Raw genomic sequence first — 10,305 nt, forward strand, 5'->3', positions numbered from 1 at the left:
AAAAGGTGTCAGTAGCAACTTTCTATTCTTACAATATATGTGAAGGGTTCATTAAAATGAATTATGCTGAATTATACTGGAGAGGTCGAAGAAACATCAAGAGTTGTATGATGCCTAACTAAATCTCGAACAAGAATAATTAGTTTATGTGGTTTCCAAGTAACATCTATTGATATAAGATTTAAGGGTTAAAAATGCACCAAACTGACACCCGATAGTAGACTTCCAGCCTTCGGAACTGTGAGAAAATAAATTTCTGTTGTTAAAGCCACCCAGTCTCTGGCATTTTGTTATGGGAGCCTGAGCAGACGAAGACAAAAGGTTATATAGCACACTAGACAAAAAAATCAGACTAACACAATAATTAAGACAACTATATACTCAGTGAAGAACTTGCTTGCTATTCCATGTGGAAGGGAACACAAGAGTGGCCAGTGGAGCCCCCGGTGTCCCAGACTCAGCTGGAGGTGAGCAGGGCAGAGCAGGAGCCCACGGCAGAGCAGGTGGCAGCCGAGAATGAGGAGGACGAGCACTCAACAGCTATAAGCCCCCTGCCCAGAAGAGCATCCAGGAGATCCAGGGGGCTAGACAAGGATGATAGGAGTCTACATAAGAACAAAGATGCCCTGTTGGGCTGTGTAGCAGTGTCTGCTGACCCCAATGTCCCCAGTGTTGTGACCTGCCTAACCCTGGTGTGTAGCCTGGCCCTGGGTCCCCTGGAGCTGGACCTGACAGGTGATCTGGAGAGCTTCAAGAAGTAATCTTTTGTGCTGAAGTAAGGCGTGGAATCCTGGAGAAAAATCTCTTTCCAGTGAACCGGGAAATTGTGTCTGGTGGGAAGTACAACCAGCACACGTACAGGGAAGGTGTCAAGATTGACAAAACCAACGACCTGGTGGGGAGCTATGGGCCCCAGGTAGAGGAGTACAAGTTTCTGACCCTCATGGAGGAGGCACCCAAGGATATGCTGGCTCATGGCAGCTACAAGTCCTGCTTCATAGGTGACAAAACTGACCACTTGTCCTGGGAGTGGAAACTTACCATCAAAAAGGAATGGAAGGACTGAGTCCTGGAGGGAGGTGAACATGCCTTCAGAGGGATGAACGGACCTGTCTGATGTGCCCCACCCCTACCACCACCACCCGCATCCCAACACCTTATCAAAGTGCTGAGAGGTCTGCTCCCTGGCCAGCCCCACCCATCCCCCCTGGCCCTCGATGGTCTTGTCTTACTGCTTCTGCCTGTACTGGGGAGGGGGCGGTAAGAAAAGGGAACTTTCAGCACAGGCCTCCACCTCCCCTTCTGTACTCCAGATTCCTCCACCCGTCCTAACCTGACCCAAGGCCCTAGCTTTTCCAAAGGAATAATAGGAATCATTAGGTTCCTGTGGGTCTTTGCAGTTGCCTTGAATCCTCTTCTTTCTCTTCCTCTGGAGTGCGGTGGGGTGCACAATTGAGGCCTCTTAGGAGCCTGCCACCCTCCTGCGTTCACCTGTTCTGGGTCAGTTCATCCATAGCTGTGGGTAACTGTCTAATCACGATGCCTTAACATGTGGAACGTGTGCTGTGGGGGCTGACATGAACCTCTAATCACCCATGTCTGCATGAGCATGTGGTCTCCTCTGGTCCCTGCCCCATTGCAATCCCTGTGGCCTGGGGAGATGTGTGGGACATACTGTTCCTGCTTCCCTGCCCACCAGGGACTAACCAACCCCCTCCCCAGGCCAAGGCTGGGGGGATGGCTCCAGGGCCTTGGGGTAAGCCAAACTGTCAAAACTGAAGTATCTTCCATTCTGATCTGGGAGGCCAGGTGTCCTCACGCCTCTGCCTTCTTTGTTCCAACGGGCAACACCAGAGCCCACAGCCCCAGCAGATAGCCCTCACCAGACAAAGCCAACACTTGAGTCTTACTTGTCTATTTGGGCTTGCCAGCCTGAAGTCGTGTGTATGGCCTGTCAGTATTTAGTCCCTCCATATGGGCAGTCCTCCAGGCCCTTTGGCCCGCCACCTCTGTCCCTAGGCTCAGTGGCACTGTCCCTGGCAGGCCCTACCTGGATCTAGCCAGGACAACTGTGGGACTAAGTGCCACAGCTGGAGCCCTTCCCTATGCCTCCCTTCCTCTTACCCCCCTTGCCTAGAATGCTCAGGAGCCTGACCTTGCTTCTCCTTTTCTGCCAAGAAATAAACTCCCAGGAAGGAAGGGGGGGAAAAAAGAGAACCTTGCTATCTCGCATGAGAATAATGGCTGTTCCAAGTGTTTATTAAGTATTTATTTACACCAGAGAACTTATAAAAGAACTAATTTAGTTTAAACACACTCATGGATAAACATACTCTTTTTTTTTCTTTTTCCAAATTTTTATTTAAATTCCAGTTAACATACAGTGTAATATTAGTTTCAAGGTATGGAATTCAAAGATTCATCAATTACATAAAATACCCAGTGTTCAGGGTACCTGGGTGGCTCAGTTGCTTAAGAGTCTGACTCTGGATCTCAGCTCAGGTCTGGATCTCAGGGTCCAGAGTTCAAGCCTTGCATTGGGTTCCACCCTGGGCATGGAGCCTACTTAAAAAAACAAAAACATACAATATTCTGCGCTCATCACAAGTGCCCTCCTTAATCCCCGTCATCTATTTTAACCATCCCCTGTGCACCTCCTGTCCAGTAACCCTGAGTTTTTTTCTCTGTGGTTAAGAGTCTGTTTCTTGATTTGCCCCTTTCCCCCCACTACCTTCATTTGTTTTGTTTCTTAAATTCCACACATGAGTGAAATCACATGGTATTTGTCTTTCCCTGACTGATTTATTTCAATTAGCATAATACTTTCTAGCTCCATTCATGTCATTGCAAATGGCAAGATTTCATTCTTTTTATGGCCTAGTAATATTCCATTGTATACATGTAACACAACATCTTTATCCTTCATTAATTGATGGGCATTTTGGTTTCTCTCCATAATTTGGCTATGGTTGATAATGTTGCTATAAACATCATGATATATATATTTCTTTGAATCAGTATTTTTGCATCCTTTAGTTAAGTATGTAGTAGTGCAATTGCAGGATGGTAGGGTAGCTCTATTTTCACTTTTAGAAGAACCTCCATACTGTTTTTCAGAGTGATTGCACGAGTTTGCATTGCCACCAACAGGGTAAAAGGACTCCCTTTCCCTATATCCTCACCAACATCTGTTGTATCCTGTGTTGTTAATTTTAGCCATTTCTGATGATTGTGAAGAGATATCTCATTGGAGTTTTGATTTGTATTTCCCTGATGATGAGTGATGTTGAGCATCTTTTCGTGTGTCTGTTAGCCATCTGTAAGTCGTATTTGGAAAAGTGTCTATTCATGTCTCCTGCCCATTTTTAAACTGGATTATTTGTTTTTTGGGGGTTGAGTTTGATAAGTTTTTCATAGATTCTGTGTACTAATCCTTTATCAGATATATCATTTGCCAATATCTTCTCCCATTCTGTAGGTTACCTTTTAGTTTTGTTGATTGTTTCCTTTGCTGTGCAGAAGCTTTGTTTTGTTTTTGTTGGTTTGTTTGGTTGGTTTCTTATCTTGATGAAGTCCCAAGAGCTCATATTTGCTTTTGTTTCCCTTGCCTCACATAAGGAAAGTTGTCACAGACGATGTCAAAGAGGTTAGTGCCTGTGTTCTCCTCTAGGATTTTGATGGTTTCCCGTCTCACATTTAGGTCTTCCATCCATTTTGAGTTTTATTTTTGTGTATGGTGTAAGAAAGTGGTCCAGTCTCATTCTTTTATGTGTTGCTGTCCAGTTTTCGGAACACCATTTGTTGGAGACTGTCTTTTTTTCCATTAGATATTCTTTCCTGATTTGTTGAAGATTAGTTGACCATATAGTTGTGGGATGATTTCTGGGTTTTCTAATATTTTCTCTTGATCTATGTGTCTGTTTTTATGCCAGTACCCTACTGTGTTGTGTATATGTGCTTTATATATAGCTTGAATTATGACGCCTCCAGTTTTGCTTTTCTTTTTCAAGATCACATTGGTTATTCAGGATCTTTTATGGTTCCATACAAATTTTAGGATTGTTTGTTCTAGACCTGTGAAAAATGCCAGTGGTATTTTGATAGGGATTTGATAGGGATTGCATAAGTACAGATTGCTTTTGGTAATATGGACATTTTAATGATATTTGTTCATCTAATCCATGAGCATGGAATGGTTTTCCACTTCTTTCTGTCATCTTCAATTTCTTTCATCACTATTTTATAGTTCTCAGAGTATAGATCCTTGTCCTCTTTGGTTAGGTTTATTCCTAGATATCTATGATTTTGGTGCACTTGTAAATGGGATTGATTCCTTGATTTCTCTTTCTCCTGCTCCATTATTGGTGTATAGAAATGTAACAGATTTCTGTACATTGATTTTGTGTCCCGTGACTTTACTGAATTTGTGTGTGAGTACTAGCAAATTTTTGGTGGAATCTTTCAGGTTTTCTATATAAAATAACATGTCTTCTGCCAATAGTGAAAGTTTGACTTCTTTCTTGCTGACTTGGATGCCTTTTATGTCTTTTGTTCTCTGATCACTGTTGCTAGGTTTCCAGTACAATGTTAAATAAGTGGTGAGAGTCGACATTCCTGTCCTATTCCTGACCATAGAGGGAAAAACTCTCAGGTTTTCTACATTGAGGATGATATTAGCTGTGGGTTTTTCATATATGGCCTTTTTATATTGAAGCATGTTCCCTCTGTCCCTACTTTGTTGAGGATTTTTGTCATGAATAGATGTGCTTTGTCAAGTGCTAGTTCTGTATCTATTGAGAGGATCATATGGTTCTTATCCTTTCTTTTATTAATGTGGGTATTCATGTTGATTGATTTGTGACTATTGAACCACCTTGTAACCCAGGAATAAATCCCACTTGATCATGATGAATGGCTCTTTTAATGTACTGTTGGATTTGATTTGCTAGTATTTTGTTGAGAATTTTTGCATCCAAGTTTATCAGGGATATTGGTCTGTAGTTCTCTTTTTTAGTGGAGTCTTTGTCTGGTTTTAGAATCAGGGTAATGTTGGCCTCATAGAATGAATTGGAAGTTTTCCTTCCATTTTTGTTTCTTGAGTAGTTTGAGAAGCATAGGTATTAACTCTTCTTTAAATGTTTGGTAGAGTTCCACTGGGAAGCTATCTGGCACTGGACTTTTGGTTGTTGGGAGATTTTTGATTACTGATTCAATTTTGTTGCTGATTGTGTGTCTGTTCAAGTTTTCTATTTCTGTTTCAGTTTGGTAGCTTGTTTTCTGTTTTGTTTTGTTTTGTTTTTTAAGATTTTATTTATTTATTTGACAGAGAGAGACAGCCAGTGAGAGAACAAACACAAGCAGGGGGCGTGGGAGAGGAAGAACCAGGCTCCTAGCGGAGGAGCCTGATGTGGGGCTTGATCTCAGAACCCTGGGGTCACGCCCTGAGCCAAAGGCAGATGCTTAACGACTGTGCCACCCAGCCCCCCCCATAATATTCTTATAATTAGTTGTATTTCTATGGTGTTGATTGTGATTTCTCCACTCTCTGTGATTTCATTTACTTGCATCCCATCTCTTTTCTTTTGGTAAATCTGGCTAGGGGTTTATCAATTGTTTTTAAATATTTTATTTATTTATTTATTTATTTGAGAGAAGGAGAGTACAGAAGAAGAGGGAGAGGGAGAAGCAGACTCTCTGCTGAGTAGAGAGCCCAATGTGGGCTCCCTGAGATCTGACATGGGTTGAAGGCAGCTGCTTAAGCAACTGAGCCACCAAGGCACCCCTGTGTTTATCAAATTTATTAATTTTTTTAAAGAACTATCTCCTAGTTTCATCTGTGTTTTGTTTTGTTTTTTAGTTTCTATTTTATTTATATACTTATTGACTTATTATTTATTTATTTATTTTGCTTCTAATTTTTATTATTTCCCTTCTGCTGCTGGCTTTAGGCTTTGTTTGTTGGTCTTTTCTAGCTCTTTTAGGTGTAAGTGTAGGTTGTTCGAGATTTTTCTTCTTGAGGTTAGGCCTCTATTGTTGTATACTTCCCTTGTGTGATCACTTTTGCTGCATCCTGAAGGTTTTAGACTGTCATGTTTTCATTTTCATGTTTCCATGTATTTTTTAAATTTCTTCTTTGATATCCTGGTTGATCCATTCATAATTTAATAGCATGTTGTTTAACCAGCATGCATTTGTGGTTTTTCCAAGTTTTTCCTTGTGGTCAACTTCAAGTTTCATAGCCTTATGGTCAGAAAATAAGCATGGGGGTATGATGTCAATCTTCTGTACTTGTTGAGTCTTAATTTGTGACCTAATATGTGATCTGTTCTGGAGAATGTCTCATATGCACTTGAAAAGAGTGTGCATTCTGTTGCTTTAGGATGAAATGTTCAGAATATATATTAAGTTCATTTGGTACGGCGTGTCTTTCAAAGCCATTGTTTCCTTGTTGATTTTCTGCTTAGATGATCTGGCCATTACTGTAAGTGGGGTGTTAAAGTCCCCTACATTTATTATATTATTATCAATGAGTTCCTTTATGTTATTGATTATTTTATACATTTGCATGCTCCCATTGTTGAGGGGTTAAATATTTACAATTGTTAGTTCTTCTTGTTACATAATCCTCTTTATTATGCTATAGTGCCCTTCTTCATCTCTTATTACAGTCTTTGGCTTAAAATCTAGTTCATCTAACATAAGTATGGCTACTCCAGTATTCTTTTGACTTCCATTTGCATGATAAATGTTTCTCCATCCCCTCAATTTCAATATGCGGGTGTCTTTAGGTCTAAAATGAGTTTCTTGTAGGCAACATATAGATGTGTCTTGTGTTTTTTTTTTTTTCCTGTTTTTTTTGTTTTGTTTTGTTTTGTTTTGTTTTGTTTAATCCATTCTGACATCCTGTGTCTTTTGATTGTAGCATTTAGTGCATTTTCATTCAAGGTAATTATTGATAGATATGTATTTAATGTCATTTTATTACTTGTTTTGCTGTTTCTTGGAGATTTTCTCTGTTCCTTTCTAGTCTTTGTCACTTTTGGTCTTTCTTTCCCACTCAGTGAGTCCCCTTTAATATTTCTTGCAGAGCTGATTTAATGGTCAAGAACTCCTTTAGTTTTTGTTTGTCCGGGAAACTCTTTATCTCTCCTTCTATCCTGAATAATAGTCATGCTGGATAGACTCTTCTTGGCTACAGATTTTTCCCATTCAGCCTGTGGAATATATCATGCCATTCTCTTCTGGCCTTCCAAGTTTCCGTGGAGAGATCCCTTTCTAACCTTATCTGTCTTCCCCTCTAAGTTAGGGGCTTCTTTTGTCTTGCTGCTTTTAAATTTTTTTCTTATATTTTGCAAAACTGACCACAATATATCTTGGTGTTGGCCTACTTTTGTTGATTTTGATGGGAGTTCTCTGTGCCTGTTCGATTTGGAAGTCGGTTTCCTTCCCCAGGTTAGGGAAGTTGTCAGCTATAATTTTCTTAGCTAAACCTTCTGTCCCTTTTCTCTCTCTTTTTCTTTTGAGACTCCTATCATATGAATGTTATTATGTTTCATGGAGTCACTGATATCCCTGACTCTACTCTCATGATGCATGATTCTTCCTTCTTCTTTTGTTCAGCTTCATTATTTTCCATAATTCTGTCTTCTGTATCATTTATTCATTCTTCTGGCTCTTCCATCCTTATGGTCATTACATCCCACTTAGTTTTGAATCTCAGTTATTACATTTTTCGTTCTGACTGATTGTTTTTATCTCTTTTATCTCTGCACTAAGGGTCTCCCTGATGTTTTCCATGCTTTTTTCAAGCCCAGCGTGTATCCTTCTGTTGTTGTTTTAAATTCTGAATCAGTCATTTTACTTATATCTCTTTTGATTGGATCTCCAGCCATCACCTTTTCTTGTTCTTTCTTTTGGGAAGAATTCATTCATCTTGGCATGTTGTCTAAGTCTCTATCTTCTTCTCTGTGTTAGAAAAGCCTGCTATGTTTCCTACTCTTAAGAGTAATGGGTTTAAGATTTTATTTATTTATTTGAGTGGAAGAGAAAGAGAGAGAGAATGAGTGGGGTAGGGAGGGAAGGGCAGAGGAAGAAGGAGAAGCAGGCTCCCCACTGAGCGGAGAGCCTGATGAGGGGCTTGATCCCAGGACCCTGGAATCATGACCTGAGCTGAAGGCAGATGCTTAACTGACTGAGCCACCCAGACATCCCAAGTAATGGCTTTATGAAGAAGAGGTCATATATTGTCCAGGGCCTAGTGCTTCGGAGAGTTTCTCTGGTGTGTGCTGTAGACACTCTGCTGCTGTGTTTTGACTGCTCTATCCTTCAGGCCAGTTGTCTGCACAGGTTCTCCTTGCCTACTGGGGAGTGTTTGGACCTTGGCCAGAGTATGGCAAGTTTTAATTAGGTGTGCTCTGGTCTGCTTGTTAAATGAGACCTGATGCTACTTGAATCAGAATTAAAGCCTTGTAGAACTCTCTGGTCTGTAGATGTGGTGCGTGTGTGTGTGTGTGGGGGGGTCTGCTGGTTTTCTGGAGAAGGAGCCTGCTGCGCTGGTCCTTAGGCACACTTTCCCAGGAAAAGCAGTACCAGCAGAGTGCAGGTGGGAGAGACTTGGTGGAGCAGGTTAGGCAGCCAGTGTTGGCACTTTGCTGTTTACCGAAGTTGGTTTATGCTGAGGGGCAGGAGAGGGAAATGGTGCCAGCCGGCTCCTTTGTCCCTGGAGAGGGGTCTCCGTGCTTGCTGCTCTCAGAAAAGTATTCCCAGAAGAGTGAATAATTTCCCCTTATGTGTTCCAAGCATTTTTCAGATCGCTGTTTTCATCCTGTTTGTCTCTGGGTTTTTTGACTGCCTGGAGCAGGACAATGTACTTTGGGCTCTATCTCGGCCAAGCCTGCTGACTTTTAAAACTCAATACTTTAGGGAAATGGTGTGACAGGGACTTGTGCTGGTCTTCTTGGGGAGGGTTTTGCTGGGCGAGGACTGATGCAGGTTTCACTAATAATGGCAGTTGTGCCGGAGCACAGGGGCATGGGATTTGGAGCAAAGCAGGCTAAACAGCCAGTGTCTGGGTTTGCATCCTCAGCAGGTGTCTTTGTGCCTATGGTAAGGGACAGAGGAGGAAAATGGCACCCACTGGCTCTTTCGTCCTTGGAGAGACAACTGTGTGAAGGCCACGTCCCACAGATGCCCTCCAGGAGAGTGAACAGTCGCTCCCTGTGTGCCTCATATGATCCTCAGATTGCGCTGTCTGCCTTCTCTCCGGGCAGTGCCCTCGGGGCTCTGTCCTAGCCAGGCACACTGACCTCTAAAATTCCAGTCTTTGAGCCCCACTGGTTGCCAAAACTTATGAAAATCAGCCCCTCTGGTTTTCCCAGCCAGTGGCTTTGGGAAAGTGTTCTCCTTGTGTGTTCTCCTGTGTACTCCACTTTCTCTCCCCACCCACACAGTTCTGTACACAATAGTTTTATGTTGCAGCATAGCAAAAATAAAGTTCAGAGTAAAATGTCAGAATGTGTATTAAAATACAATGTTCTCAATTTCTTTATTGAGTTTATATGAACATATAATTCAGGTTATCTTTGTATTAATATCATTAAAGAAGAAATTCAAAATAAAGAATCTTTTTGAAACTCACATAGTAATAAGGCAACAATTTGGGGTGCCTGAGTAGCTCAGTTGGGTAAGCATCTGCCTTCAGCTCAGGTCATGATCTCAGGGCCCTGGAATAGAGCCCTGCATCGGGCTCCCTGCTCAATGGGGAGCCTACTTCTCCCTCTGCCCCTCCCTGCTCATGCTCACACTCTTTCTTTCTCTCTCAAATAAATAAATAAAAACTTTAAAAAAGAGAAATAGGGTATAAATTTAATTGAATCTATAAATATAGTTTAAATTCCTATTTAGAAATCATTGGGGGATATTTATTTTTTAGGGGAAATTTATTTTTATATTAAAATAATAATTTCAATGTCATGGAGGAAATAATTTTTTTACCAAAATAATGCATGGATTAAGCATGTTTTGTTGTGTGAATGGCTTATATGTGATATCTTGCAGAAACAGTAGACATGAAATGAATTATGATTAAGCCATAAATTTAAAAACTTTACCAGATGAGTTGCCCTTCTCAATGACAGCAATGTAAGGGACAGAAGAGTGAAAAAAAAAAAGTGTAAGGACAACTTAGGAAATTAGAAATTACATATAGCCATTGTGGACTCCCCATATTCAAACTTTGCTCTTTGGAATAATTTTGATAACATTCAATATAAATTTGATCAATGTGAAAGTTACAAAGTGGCCCTT

The 10,305-nt window shown here is 41.1% G+C and overlaps 1 pseudogene; it reads left to right on the plus strand.

The window, feature by feature from the left end:
• Positions 1–407: 407 nt before the first annotated feature.
• LOC123804022 (rho GDP-dissociation inhibitor 1 pseudogene) lies at positions 408–1,066 on the plus strand (annotated as a pseudogene).
• Positions 1,067–10,305: the final 9,239 nt, after the last annotated feature.

The sequence above is a fragment of the Ursus americanus genome, chromosome 8 (assembly GCF_024610735.1).
Source record: "Ursus americanus isolate L20-20 chromosome 8, mUrsAme1.1.p, whole genome shotgun sequence".
Taxonomy (NCBI): Eukaryota; Metazoa; Chordata; class Mammalia; order Carnivora; family Ursidae; genus Ursus; species Ursus americanus.